Source organism: Mustela erminea, chromosome 11 (genome assembly GCF_009829155.1).
Source record: "Mustela erminea isolate mMusErm1 chromosome 11, mMusErm1.Pri, whole genome shotgun sequence".
In the NCBI taxonomy this organism is placed as follows: Eukaryota; Metazoa; Chordata; class Mammalia; order Carnivora; family Mustelidae; genus Mustela; species Mustela erminea.
This window is the reverse complement of record NC_045624.1, coordinates 81,134,456-81,150,194: the sequence shown is the minus strand read 5'-3', so window position 1 is coordinate 81,150,194 and position 15,739 is coordinate 81,134,456. Positions and strand designations below refer to the sequence as shown.

Genomic DNA, 15,739 nt, shown 5'->3' with positions numbered 1-15,739 from the left:
TATCTACCATGAGCTTCTTTTCTTGATGTAAGTCTAGCCTCCAGTTTCACTACCTTCCCAGCATTTCCAAGAACAGACTACGCTCTTCCTAGGTAATGCTATACATTCTTCCTGCAAAGCTTTTCTTCTTCTCTTTACATTAAAAAAAAAAAATTGGTTCTTAAAGAACTACATTATTATTTTTCTTCTCTATTTATTGAGAACCTTCTGTGTATCTCAGCCCAAATAAATTTACTTTATTTTCAAACTCAAAGTTATATAACAATTGTGTTATCATTTGACATTATTTAGTGTTTATTTAAATAGTTCTAAACGTATATCTTGTCTTCCAATGAGTCTATATGCTTTTCAAGGAAACATACTTTTGTTTTTGTAAACCTTATAGAGTGCTATGTACATAAGAAAACCTAATAAGTCTTTATTTAAACAGAGAAAAGCATGCTATGATAAGAACAGAATTACTAAGAATCTAAACTAAATAATATTAAAAAGTCCTATAAAAATGAATATTTACCTTGACTCAAAATTACTGCCTAACAGCTCTAACAACTTTTTCTTACTTTGAGGATAGAAATTCTAATGTATTAAAGTAACTATTTCATTAATGTCTTTTATTGCCAAAATATAAGAATAACTCCTATAAGAGTTCCCAAATACTTTCTGTTTATGACTAATTCAGACTACTTTAGAATTATATTTCATCACTAAGTACTTACTGTAGTTGTAGTTGTTTTTGTGGAAAAAGTTGGCTGCACTGTGGTCCAAGGAAACACATAAATTATGACTGTTGTAGTGGCTGACAGCTGACTAGCTTTATTCCCACCTAATTCATCAGTAACTTCAATAAGTAGCTGGAAAGTCATAGGTTCCTGAATCCCTTGAAACACATCATACTGGAAATTCTGAGTGGTGGTCAGAGAAAGAAGATCAACACCTAGTCTCTAAAGTATGAATTGATTATTTGTATTTCTTGAGAATGATGAGGTAATAAAACAGAAATAAAAGTACATCATGTATTATATTATTTCTATTGTCTTGTTCAAGTTCTTTAAAATACGTTACATGATAATGTGTTTCTAACAGTTCTAAAATATATTATGTGGGTATCTGTTAAAATAGCATAGAAGTTACTTACTTAAAATCTATATCTTACCTTCTACAATTAAATCTCTCAATTGTTCGTATGGAGAATCTTTGTCTGGACAATTGAACTGAATAAAAGGTGTCCTAATAAAATAAAAGGTGTCCTAATCCAGGTGTCCTGGATTTCCAAACATGGTAGATTTCATACAAGAGGTTTATCATTTATGTTCTATAAAACAAGAATATTACCTGTTTTAGCTTATGTTTTAAAAATCTTTCCTCAGGCTCTCTGCTCAGCACGGAGCCTGCTTCCTCCTCTCTCTCTGCCTGCCTCTCTGCCTACTTGTGATCTCTGTCTGTCAAGTAAATAAATAAAATCTTTAAAAAAAAAAAAAACTTTCCATATCCAGTCAATTACTTGTTTCTTTTTCTTACTCATTATTTTCACCTTTATAATAACATTCAAGGATACTTTTACAGTCCATCTTATTTTACATTTGAAGACTATATTTTAGTGTTTCATCATAGAAACTCTTGTTTGGGGCTTTCCAGCAGTATAATCCATGTTCACTTTTTAATATTATGTATGAGGAATTATTTTCTTTTCCAAGTAGATTCTACTCCCAATATGTGGCTTGAACCCATGACTTTCAGATCAAGAGTCACATGCTCTGCGGTTGAACCAGCCAGATGCCTCATGAATGAGGAATTAATTTTTAATAATGTCTATTTCCCACATAATTTTTCTAGGACAGGTACTCATGACATTTATGAGACTGCTGAATTTTAAAATTAGAAACTAAATGTTATCTATTTTAATTTTTTCGCTTTAATCCAGAATATATATGTCATCAAGTCTCCTCTCAACCAATTATACTCAAAAAGGGTACTCACTACTTAAAAAAAGTGTATTTCACTATTGGAGAGCTTTAATTGTTAGACATACTCATTTTTGTTGACTCAAGTATTTTTTGCGAGCAACTTTAACCTATTCTTTCCAGTTTTTGTTCTGAGGAAACTTAAAATCTAATAAGGCATGTGACATATTTCAAATATGTGAGGGATTCCAGCAATTAGATTGAAAGGGAAACTATATTATCTCTGAGAATGTTTGAATTCTAAGGTTCTTTGACTGTATAATCTGGAAGTCTGATGAACTACTTGCCACTAACACACCTCTTCTCAGCTGTAACAGACTTTGTTATAGACTGTCCCCTCTCCTGAAGAATATAAGCATAGTCTCAGAGACATTTTCAAAGTAGTAATCAATGAAGACACTAGCAATTTTTCAGAATGGGATGTGAAATGAAACCAATTTATGTCCTTATTTTAGGAAAATAAAGTGCCTTATCCATTTATCCTTTTTTTCCTTTCCTTAGTAATATTTCTTGAATATTCTTGGGTTCCTTCAGTTTGCACAGTTTTCTTAGAAGTCACATGTTTTTGTTTTTCTCCAACACAATGCAGCTTGCTTTGTTGGATTGCTCAGTGGAGACCATAAAGAGGTACTTGCTAATAATAATCACTATTTCACTAAGTACAGATTTCCTTAAAAGTAAATCCTTGATAACCGTATTTCTCTGAAAATGAATCACCCTTAGTTTCCCTTTCTCCTTCCAAATGCAATCCAAAATAGGGAAAGATGGTATCTATTCTTTCACAGTTTCTCATAGTTGTTTTAGTAATAGTAAATAATAATAATTATAATTAATATTTATTGAATGAGTAATATGTACTAGACTCTAACATAGTTACATTAACATATATTTAACAACCCCATGAAAAGCATAGTATTATTATCCTAAAATGGAAAGTGAAAAGAGGTAAAAGAGCTCAGATAGCTATAAAGTGTATAGGAACCAGAATTCAATAATATCTCTAGAGCCCAAGTTTTAACCTGAGAATATTACTTTCTACATAATCATAAACAGTGTTTATTTATACTATTACAACACTATTCTTTTTTTTTTTTAAAGATTTTATTTATTTGACACAGAGAGAGAGAGATCACAAGTAGGCAGAGAGGCAGGCAGAGAGAGAGGAGGAAGCAGGCTCCCCGCTGAGCAGAGAGCCCCATGTGGGGCTCGATCCCAGGACCCTGAGATCATGACCTGAGCTGAAGGCAGAGGCTTAACCCACTGAGCCACCCAGGTGCCCCTATTACAACACTATTCTAATGTGTTATGTTCTCATAGAAGGTCCCTTCCACTCTTTAAAAGATATTCTGAATGATATAAATTCATTGAAAGAGGATTTTTCTTTGTCTTCTAAATGATGGTTCAATTTACGTGAACTCTCAAAGCACTTACAATTCTAAGAAACTATGGTTTGTGTGTTTTATAACTTCTTCATAACCGAGCTGAAATTTTAACAAAAGCCCAAATAGGTTTCCCTTGTTAATCAGACACTTTTTTAAATTAGCCAAATATATATTAAGTATTATAAACTGAAATGTTGGTTATAAAACAATACATTTTAAATGCAAATATAGGTGCCTCTGTTACTCTATGAAGGGAAATATCATTGTCCAGTACTCAACCTAAATTTTTGTTTTTTTTCTATTTTTTTTTATTGTTGTGGATGAGAAAAATAGAGATATATTTGGAGAAAGTGTCTATATAAAACTGGATATAGAAAAGAAATTGAAGACACAAACAAAAATGTATTATATTGTGTGTGTGTATATATATATGTATGTATATATACAGAAGTAAATATACTATGTGTGACATAATATAGCAATTTATTTATCTAAGCATACACACACATGCACACACACACACACACACACACACATATCTATTCCCAGTGGCTCAAATCCTGAGATTGCAGAATAGCCAAGATGGTTTAAATGATCAAAACTGGATGTTGGCAGAGTTCTTCACCTCTACAACTTTGCACAATATTTTCTCTTCACAGAAAATTTTTGTTCTACCACTTATTTTCCTATTGGACTCATTCATTCAAATACCTTTTTCTTCTATTCTCAAGTTATTCATTTATGAAATAAAACAGATAAACTGAACTGATGATACTATTGATATGAATATGCAGTGGCAATTTCATAAAGATTACATGGGAAAATGTATTACTTAACTTCATTGTCTCATAGTAAAAGGGCCTAAAGTAATACTAAAGACTCCAATGGCTTTATTTTGAGTGTTCTAGTATAGTACTTTGCAGGAACAGTGTGAATTAACAAAGAGAAAATCAGGGTTGTTGAAGAACTTTGAGGCAAAAAGAAAAAAGAAAAGGTCTCTATGGTTACTATGGTTACAAGGACAAGATCAAATATAAAGATATGAGATAATTGAGTTGATATTATTCATGAATTTTCTTGTGAACTTTGTTACTTTGAACATTACTCCATCTCACAACATAAATGAGGAATTAACAAACCTAAAAATAATACTAACATTACCAAAAGGATAGAAGGTAAGGATCAACACATAGTCCTCAGATGGAAGCTGTCTAAAAGTTTTCAAAAAAATGTCTTCCCATGATACTTTGTGGCTTTTCTTTCTTGGTGGCTTCCAAGTTCATCTTTTGACCTTATATTCTAGACTCGTATTTTTCAACAATCTTTGAAATCTCCGTTATGTTTTTGAACTCAAGGAACATGTTGGAAAGAAGAATTCTTCTTTCTCAAACATTGTTATGGCCAGCCTTTAAGCTGGTTTTTAACATTGAGCAGAGGGAGACTCTGCCAAGCTTGAATCATCAGCTCCTATTTCTGGGGTGTTGTTTCTATGGCTTGGCATTTAATATATTATGCCAGTGTTCCTTGTCAGAATTAATTTTGGCAAAAGACCATCATTATACTGACTAACTGAATCTCTAGTTACAGAAGAACGTAGCACATTCACTTTTCTAAATGTTCCCAATTAAAATATTAGAAGTATGACTATTGAATTATGGAAATTTCCTCAATACAAAGTCTACAAGAGAGAGAAAAACAAAGTTTTAGCTGTTTGTACATTTCAAAAACATAGAATTATTAAGCTTTTAGAATGCAAAAAGGTCTTTTCACTAAGAAAAAGAAAGTAGGTAGTATTTCATCTTTCTCTTAACTTTCATCACAAAAATATAAATAAAGCAAGGTAGCATAATTTATAACATTATTGTTCATACGCTAGAATTTTATAATATGTATTTATTAATTAAATTTCAATAACTAAAAACAAACAACCAATTTATCTAGGAAATTCTTCCAAACCTATTCCCAATTAAAAACAAGTTAAGATTATCTTTAAGAAATAAGGAAAAGTTGGCTGGAAGTCTTCATGTCTGAGGAAAACTACTTGGAAACTAGGGAAAGCAAGGGTACTGGTGACCATGAGGTCTATATGGCTGCTCAGAACCCCCTTTCTGTGTGGTCTGCTTTTAAGCTTCAGGTGCCAGGGCGGAAGTGCCTGGAGTGAGCTTCCCCATCCCACAGCATGGGCCTGGATGAGAACACAGTACATGACTAAGAGCAGATCATGGAACATCTAAAAAATATCATCAACAAAACCAGAGGTGCAGATATCTCCACAAGAGCTACAGCTCTGTTATTCCAAAATGCTTGATTATGATGATAATAATTTGCATTATGACTAGAATTTTCCATAGCAATCACTCACTTCATAAGGAGAAAGAGAATGAATAGGCACCACTAATGAGTGAAGCTGAACTGATTAACTTGATGGTGTTTTGAGAAGGATGACAAGAACAATGATGAATACATTGTGCTGAATTTGCTAAATCACTGCAATAGACATTGTTTGGTCATCTAGTTATATGCAAATGTCACCCATTATAATGTGATTGAACACTTTTGGTAATGCAAAATAACACATTTTGAACTACTGCTGCATTATTTTGGTAAAAACCTGTAGCAGTTTATTGCACTACAGTGAGAAAGAGAAATCAAGAGAAATAGAAAAGCAATGGGACATATTGTAGTCCTCAAGTACTGTTAAATTTCTTATTGGACAAGAGCTTGGTTAAAGATTCCTTTTAAGAATGTTGGATAATTGGAGCAGAGTAGTCAGGAACTTGACTGTGAAATATCTCTGGTCTCTTGGTTTTCATTCATGCTATCTGGAAAGTAAGACAAACTTTGCCAAGTGGACACATGTTTCAGTAACAGTGAGGGAATCCCCTGGTGTGTCCTGTCTCTTTAGATAACTGTGGTCAGTATTCTGCAAAGTTCCATTTGGCTTGAATGATGACTTGTTTTAGGCAAGTGTGTATTAGGTTATTTCAAAGCAACAACATAAGAATGTTGGACACTAAGTTCAGCTAGCCTTAGAGTCTAACATTCTGTATCTTCTATGGAAATAATACACTACTGACCTAAGTGATTAGTATTATTTTAGTTTTTCAGTATTAATAAAACTGCTGCCTTATACTTTATTTCTTTTATGTCTTCTTCAGCTTAGAAGAGAGCCTGAATTGAAAAATATTATTTATTTATTTGTTTGTTTGTTTGTTTATTTATTTATTTATCAGAGAGTGAGAGAAAGAGAGAGTAGGAATAGAGGGAGAGGGAGAAGCAAGCTCCCCATGGAGTAAGGAGACTGATGAGGGGCTTGATCCCAGGGTACTGGGATCATGACCTGAGATGATGGCAGACACTTACCTGATTAACTGAGCCACCCAGAGATCCCCCAAAATGACCTTTATTCTAATCATTAGCAAATGTTAGCTTTCCTAATATTTGTATTTAGTCTTTATTTCTAGGGTTTGTTTTTGTGGTTTAGAAACTATTAGGAATACAAGGACTTTATCCTTCATGCTTGGTGCAGAGGGGTAAAACTACTAGTCTGTCTTGCCCAAGTGAGGAGAAGATCACCAAGCCCAATGATTAACAAGGCTGCAAGTTATATTTAGAAGGAATGGCGTTTAATACCTATTCTAGCTTAAATATGTGAATTATTTCTGATCAGGAAAGATTAGAAAAGACCTAAAAACTCTTAACATTGTGAATCTCAATAATGGTTGAAAATTATAACTGTAATTTGTAATTTGGTTTATTGGATGTGATAAACATGCTATGATAGCAAACTTGAAATGGTTGAATGGGGGGGAAACTGCGTAGCATTTTCTGTAAGACATATAAAGACTTGTTTTCTTTATTAAAGTATTTTTATAAGTAAACATATGTGTTTGTAAAAATGCTTTCCTGGGTCAAGTATTTGTGCAATCAGAGCTGAATTATAAACTATTCTTGTAACATCTAGTTATTTTGAAAGATTTATATGATGAATATGGGATATGACCAATAAAACTGATGAAACAAAAAACAAACAAAAAAGAAATAAGAAAGACATTTTCAATTTCCTTCTTGTTGATATAGAAATCAAAGTTATCTGTATTTTCTTATTTTTTATATAGAAAAGTATTATTTTCAATATAGAAGTTGTAATTTTTTAAAAGATTTTATTTATTTATTTGACAGAGAGAGATCACAAGCAGGCAGAGAGGCAGGCAAAGGGGGAGAGGGAAGCAGGCTCCCTGCTGAGCAGAGAGCCCAATGCAGGGCTTGATACCAGGACACTGAGATCATGACCTAAGCCAAAGGCAGAGGCTTAACCCACTGAGCCACCCACGTGTCCCTAGAAGCTGTAATTCTTAATGATATTTATTGTTTTTATTTTATATTCTGGAGATAGAATAGATTTTCTTTAAGTGTAGGAGGTATATTGTTAAAATAAAAATAAGGTAAACTCTTAGATCATTAGTCAGCTATGAACAATTATCTTAATATAAATTGTAGTTAAATGAAAAATCTCAATTGGAAACTTAACTAAGTTAGGCAAACTTTCAAATAGTAATATGCAATGCTAATATGGATACTATATACTGATTTTTATCATGCAAAAGAGAGTAGTAATATAAGACAATAAAACCAAGAACTTAATCTGCAAGGGAAAATTAAGAGCTTGGGTATCTCTAAACAGGGCTTTCTCTCACAGAAATGTTCAGGGAATATTCAGGTAAAGTGTGACTTTTTAATTTCTAATTTTAATTTTTAATTTAAAATTATTTGTGTGAATATTCATGGAATTCATGGAGAGAAAAACAGAGTTATGTACTGTCCAAAGTGTTTTAAAAAAATCTTGCTTTTCATAGAATGATTAAACAAATAATGATGATACTCAAAATGTTGGGACACCTGTATAGCTCAGTGGGTTAAGCATCCAACTCTTGATTTCAGCTCAGCCCATGATCTCAGAGTCATGGGATAGAGCTCCACTTCACCCAGCCCTGTGTTGAGCTCTTCGTTGAGAAAGCCTGCTTGGGATTTGCTCTGTCCCTCTACCTTTGCCCCTCTCCCTCTCATGTTCACCTGTGCATGTGTGTATGCCCTCTCTTTAAAAAAAAAAAAGGAAATGTAAAGACCTTTTAAATATATATTCTACAGATTTTATTACATGTAAGTTTGTGACAAGTTCTTCAAGTTTTCATTTTTAGTCCCTATACATTTATACACCCAAAATGAATGATGAATTTACCAAATGGGACAGAGTGATTTGCAAAATTTCTCTTTCATAAAATGATAAATTCTAGTGACAAATTATACTGGATTTTATGTCATCTTAATTATATTTTATGCAAAACCTCTCAATAACAAACTTGTCATCAAAAGTGAATGATACTAATTACTTATAAAGAATGCCAACACAATTTTCCCATTTATTTATTTTTTAAAATACTTTATTTACTTATTGGAAAGAGAAAGAGCATGATCAGGGGACTGGGAGACAGAGAAGCAGGCTTCCAGCTGAGCAGGGAACCCCATGTGGGGCTTGATCCCAGGACCCTGGGATCATGATATGTGAGCAGAAGGCTAGACACTTTACAGACTGAGCCACCCACATTTTTACCATTTATACATTATTTATTTGACATGAATGAAATTAAACAATCTGATTGGCTTTGAAAGTTAGAAGAAATTTAGAGATTATCTATATCAAAGACCATTAATTGTTCTACACAGAAAAATCCATGGTAGGCTTTTAGAATGCAGGTACTAAAGGACTCCTTCTAACCACTCATGTCTTCTCTTCCACTAAAATGTACATATGATACTAAAGCCTTATCATTTAAAAAATAATTCAAGTGAATATATACACGTTTGTTTTAATGATATATATACAATATATATGCTAATAAATGCTAATAATAAGGCTCTAAAAAGCTAATTCTGTATTTTAAAGGCATAGAACAGTTTAGCAGAAGTGATATTTTTATGTAAAGGCAACATAAGGGTCTTCTCTTATTTCTCAAAACAAGCACAGGGCAATATTACATTTATTAGACCTGTAGGTGATAATAACTATAATCTTAGGAAGACTGTAACCCAGGATTTTGAAATGAAGGAGACCCCAGAACCCCAGCTTGGATATAGTGGTGCACAATAGATCAGACCAACTAATTTCCAGGCTCCTAAACTGGACAATAATAGTGTCCTTTTCATCATTGTTGTTATTTTTTTTAATGTAGCATGCTTCCCATAAATGAAAAACTTAAATTTAAATATAATTGTTGTAATAAGTTAGTATGTAATTGCAAAAATAATCAATTGTATCAGTTATCCATTAAAATCACATTTTTATACCTTTAAATGCTCTAAAATCTGTGTGAAAACATAATATATGCCATAAGTCGCTAACACCAGGAAGCTAGCATTCTAGCTGTGAAATAAAATCTTTTGATATTTACCTACAGAAAATAAATATGCTAAATCATGAGAGTCTTCTCATGAAGGCAAATGGGTAGTATTTAGGAAAAAAAATTCTTATAGTAAGCAGGGGAGGAATATAATAAAGAAAATAATTACAACCCAGAAAAAAATAGTGATTTTTCTTTTTTTTTGCCATTGTTAATGATCAAATTTATAATCCTCTTTATAATTGTGGTTTGTGGTTTGGGTTTTTATTAAAAAATCAATATATGTTTAGTTGTTGGCTAATGCAGCATCCAAATTATATCAGAATTTAAACTTGAGAATTAAGTTAAACATCACCTACTTTGAGAACTTAAACAATTAAGTAAAAATTGAATTAAACAATTAAAAAGAATTGTTTATTCTGGAATTAACTGAAGATTTTAAAAATTGAAAATACCCAGTTTTTATCTCTGGGGATTCTGATTGTGTATGTAGGTCTGTGATGAGTTCCAAGAATCTCTATTTTGAACAAGCTACTGATGGGATTGTGATATGTGCTATACATAAGACCATGGATTCAATGGACTGTTAAATAAATCCTACAAAATATGGTGGAGGATTTGATGGAAAATTCTAATTCATTGTAGTAGGGCTCTTGATTCAAAACACAGCTATGGATTCCCAAGATTTTTTGCTTCCTCAATTAGATTTTAGATGTAAGACTTTGTTTCACTTTTGGTTTATGTGCACTTTCTCTTTTATAAAGTGATAGAATTTTCAACATAAACTATCTTGTGAGTGCTTTATGGGTTTTTTTTCTTATGCTATGGTAATTAATGCATAATATATTATATGAATACAAGCCAGAGTGTTGCATATTAATAATCTAAATCAAAAGTAACTGTCTTGGCAGTACTGCTATTCATATGACACTTCTCATTTAGGATAAATTAAGTTTTTGTAGAGTTCTAAAGTGAATGATTTGTTGTCCTTATAAATGTGTGCACTTCAATTTGTCTTCGAATTCTTACTAAGTTTAATACAGTTGTCTGTGGGGTAAAATATTTAGGTAGTTATTTTTTTCTTAAGATTTTATTTATTTATTTATTTATTTGAGAGAAAGATAACACAGGTGGGATGTGGTGGGGAGAGGCAGAGGGAAAGGGAGAAGCAGGCTCCCAGGTGAGCAAGGAGTCTGACATGGGGTTCTAGCCCAAGGCTGGATGCCAGGACCAAAACATCATGATTTGAGCTGAAAGTAAATGCTTAATCAACTGAACCATCCAGGCATCCCTATTTAGGCAGCCATTTAAAAGAATCATCTGGAACATACATTGAAATATCTCTTCAAATTAATATCAATTTATTTTACAAATTTAAAAATTTCAAAAGGAAATTTAGGGAAAAAATGGTGATGTTTACCCAGTTAAAGTTAGGGACAGTTGTGAATAATTCTTAAAAATTCTTAAAGTGCATAACTTTTACCCTAAAGTGTCTCTCAATCCCTTGACTATGTACACAAGTAATTCCTCAGCCAGTGAGTTGTTGCAGAATCATCCGCATATATAAACTGAGTTTAAGTAGTCAAAAAGTCTTCTTGAGAATTTTACTTTGTGCCATAATCAAACCAGTTGCCCTGAAAGTCTGTGCTGTAGCAAATAAATTTATTTTATATAAAATATAATGATTAATGCATTCATGATCTCTACATAATCAATATTTTATGATTAAAGAGAGAGAAAAGAAGAGAAATTCGAACTCAAATTTATAAGTGAATGCTAATGCTGGACAGTGACCATATCAGCACTGAGATCCCAAAACAGATTTGAAGCTAAAAGAGGTGAATCTAAGATCATTGTAAGCCAGGCTGCATGAAGAAGAATATAGTGGTTTTTAATGGATAGTTAGCCCTTCCTCAAGCAGAAAAAGTAAATCTCTTTAGAAGAAAACGTACTTAATTTTCACTCCAGTGTTCCCTGGAGTGAGGTCATTCAGAGATAAGTGAAAAACAAAGATCACATAGAGAAAAAGGTCTCCTGAGTGAACATTTGCTGATACAACTAACCAAGAGGGCATTTCAAATGGCCACTTATTGTTGGTAGAGATCCTTATCCACCCTCAGTGGTGTTGGGCTTCCCTGAAGTTGTCAGAGCGATTCCCATTCCATCCTGTGGCAGAATGAGCCTACCTGACCTGAGAAATGAATCTGGGTCACTTTCTTCTGTTGAATAGGGAAATGTAAAATAAATTGCCATTTGTCCCTCAAATCCTGGGGCTCCAAACAAGTCTGTCTTCTCTTTACAATCTTTGAGAGTTCTCCTTTGGTTTCTTCTTGTATTATTCCAGGGTTTACAGTTGTGTTTAGAAGGGAGGGGCAGGAAGAAAGAGGATTGTGACATTGTGACTGGAAGTTAACCTGCCATTTTTGAAAATGTGACTAATAATTAGTCAATTCTTGAAAATTTCCAGACAAGGAAGAAGGCTGAGAGAAAATTCTAGAAGCTAGAGTATCTTTATTTATAATCAATTTCAAGGTACTCTTTGCCCAATCATAAATTTCCCAGACATTCACCAAACATGATTTTTTTTCCCCCTCTCCCTGGGGGGGGGGGGGTGGAAAGTGTGGATAACAAATTTGTGCTGTTATTTTTTCACTATAAAATCAAATTAAGGTTTTTCTTCATCTTTGTCAAAAGTTTAATTTCATAATATTTCTATAAATAGTGTATCCTGGGTTTACAAGTTTCTGTGATGCAACTTGGGCCAAAAATTTTGTCCCTATACTATCATATAGTCCTATGAAATGTCTGCCCTAATCCAGTGAATCTGCCTCAAATGAAATAAAAGAGGTATGAATTGATCTCATCATTGTACCATTTCAGCTACAAAAAGACCTGGATATCTTCCTACTTTAAGGTAGAGATTTTTGTTTGTAATCCTACAAATTATAGACATTCCAGAACTGCTTAGGAATACAAATTAAAATAGAAATTCCACACCTTCCACATGGTCATGCTGAGCTAGTATCCCCGCGCGCCTGGAATCGGGTAGCAACCTCAGCTGTGTCTACCGCTTGCTGCCTGCCACTGCCTCCGGACCATGGACCCCCGGAAAGCGAGAGAGCTTCGGGACTTCATGAAAACGTGTAAGCAGGATCCGAGCGTTCTGCACACTGAGGAAATGCATTTCCTGCGGGAGTGGGTGGAGAGCATGGGGGGTAAAATACCACCTGCCACTCATAAAACTAAATCAGAAGACAGTATCAAGGAAGAAAAATCAGATAGTAAGAAGGCAGAGGAAAACATAAAGACAGATGAACCATCAAGTGAGGAAAATGATCTAGAAATTGACAATAAAGGTGTGATTGAACCAGATACTGATGCCCCTCAAGAAATGGGAGATGAAAATGTAGAGATAACCGAGGAAATGATGAATCAGGCAAATGATAAAAAAGTGGCTGCCATTGATGCCCTAAATGATGGTGAACTACAGAAATCCATTGATTTGTTCACAGATGACATCAAACTAAATCCTCGCTTGGCCATTCTGTATGCCAAGAGAACCAGTGTCTTCATCAAATTACAGAAGCTAAATGCTGCCATTCAAGACTGTGACAGAGCTATTGAAATAAATCCTGATTCAGCTCAGCCTTTTAAGTGGCTTGGGGAAAGCACATAGAATTCTGAGCCATAGGGAAGAAGCAGCACATGATCTTGCCTTTGCTTGTAAACTGGATTATGATGAAGATGCTATTGCAATGCTGAAAGAAGTTCAACTGAGGGCCCAGAAAATTGCTGAACATCGGAGAAAGTATGAGCAAAAACATGAAGAGGGAGAGATCAAAGAAAGAATAGAAAGGGTTAAGAAGGCTCAGGAATAACATGAGACAGCCCAGAGGGAGGAAGAAGCCAGATAGCAATCAGGAGCTCAGTAGGGCTCTTTCCCAGGTGGCTTTCCAGGGGGAATGCCTGGTAATTTTCCTGGAGGAATGCCTGGAATGGCAGGGGGATGCCTGGGATGGCAGGAATGCCTGGGCTCAATGAAATTCTTAGTGATCCGGGAGTTCTTGCAGCCATGGAGGATCCAGAAGTTATGGTGGCCTTCCAAGGATGTGGCCCAGAACCCAGCAAATATGTCAAAATATCAGAGCAACCCAAAGATTATGAATTTCATCAGTAAATTGTCCGCCAAATCTGGAGTTCAAGCATAATGCCCTTCTGACAAATAAAGCCCTTGCTGAAGGAAAAGCAACTTCGATCACCTAATTGATGTCATAGTAAAACAAACCAGTGTACCTCTGACCTTCTCATGAAGAAAGCTGGGGTGCTATGAAGAGAATCCCTACCCTTCTGCTCCCCATGCAACTGAAACATTCTACAATGGTTTGCCATTAGGCTGTTCATTCAGATAATGTTTTCCTAACCAGGAGCTACAAACTTTAAACACTTTTTAAACCTTAAAAATATTTAAAAACATATTAAAAGGGTGTGTTAGTCCCTACATTGTTCTTTACTAATCATTTCAGTTTTTTTTTTCCCTTTGGATTAATTGGGCAAGGAAGATACTTCAGTGTCGAAGACTTATTACTCAGTTATAACGAGTGAAATAAAGGCTTATTAGTGAGAGGCAAAAAATACATTAAAATAGATGAAGTTTGAGTTGGGAAAAAAATAAAATAAAATAGAAATTCCACAATCAGGGGGTAGAACAGAGTGTGACCATATCTGAATTTTACATAAAGTTGTTTTGAGTTGAAAATAAAAGGATCTGAAAATAATACACATCTAACCATGCAGTATTTCTGGTCCTCCCAGTCTACTCTTACACTTGCTTTCATCACGAGAAATAATCCTGATCCTGAAACTAGTACTCAATGTTCTCTTGCTTTGTTTTGTTTTGTTTTTTTATAACTTTTTCAAATCGGTATAAAATTTTGGAACTTATTAAAATTTTGGAACTTATTAAAACTTAATATTATATTACTAAGATCCATTGCATATGGCTGGTGTAACTATGAATTATTCATTCTGGCTGCTATGTTATCATTTGCCCACTGTTCTACCTTATGTCATCAAGATTCAGAGTATTATTTTTGTTTGATGAGTTTTAAGGTAATAATTTTATTATTAAAAATTACTTGGGTTGCCTGGGTGGCTCAGTTGGTTAAGCATCCATGGGTCATGGTCCTCGGGTCCTGGGATTGGGCCCTGTGTGGGGCTCTCTGCCCAGTGGGGAACCTGCTTCTCCCTCTCCCTCTCCTCCTCCCCCTGCTTGTGCTCTCTCTCTCCTTCTCTGTTAAATAAATAAATAAATATTTTTAATATTTAATAATAATAAGTAAAATAAATAAAATCATTTTAAAAAATGACTTTAAGAGCAGGCCATGGAATAACAGTGGAAACTAGTTTTGAACCAAGGACCAAGTTTATGCACAAAAGTTTATTTTTAAAGTGAGGTCAACTTTATAAAAAGAAAAAAGTCATTTCAGATTTCAATTTCCAGAAAAATGACAGAAACATCTTCAACTACAAGTTGCATAAAATGATGAATTTGCACTTACTGAAGTGGGTTTACAGGAATGAAAAGGGAATCCACAGATGCCACTAATGGAGAAGAAACAGAAAGGCTGTGCAAAAAGATGCAAACTCATTTTGCAAATCAGAAACTCTTTGGAATAAATAAAGACAACAATCCCATGTTTGTTCTGCTAGGGAGTTCAGAATAACCCTATTTTCATCCTGTGAAAATCTTGAGGAAGAGAGTGATACAAAATTTGATCCAAAACCCATGAAACTCGTAGAGTGCAAAGCAGAAATAAAGGTAAATCTGTTCTGGGGGGATCATTTTGTAAGCCAGTCAACCGACATTTCTTTTAAGTAAAAAAACTCCCTTCAAAACATAAGCACACAGTGAAAAATTTCAAAACACAGACAGAAATAATTCTCTAGGAAATGATAGAATTATATGAAAGGGACAATATGTAAGTATGTTTAAATTGGC

General features: G+C 33.9%; 2 pseudogenes; both read left to right on the top strand.

Moving 5' to 3' along the window:
- The first annotated feature begins 5,418 nt into the window (after positions 1-5,418).
- LOC116568581 lies at positions 5,419-5,839 on the top strand (annotated as a pseudogene).
- Positions 5,840-12,838: 6,999 nt separating this feature from the next.
- Positions 12,839-13,949, top strand: LOC116569291 (annotated as a pseudogene).
- Positions 13,950-15,739: the final 1,790 nt, after the last annotated feature.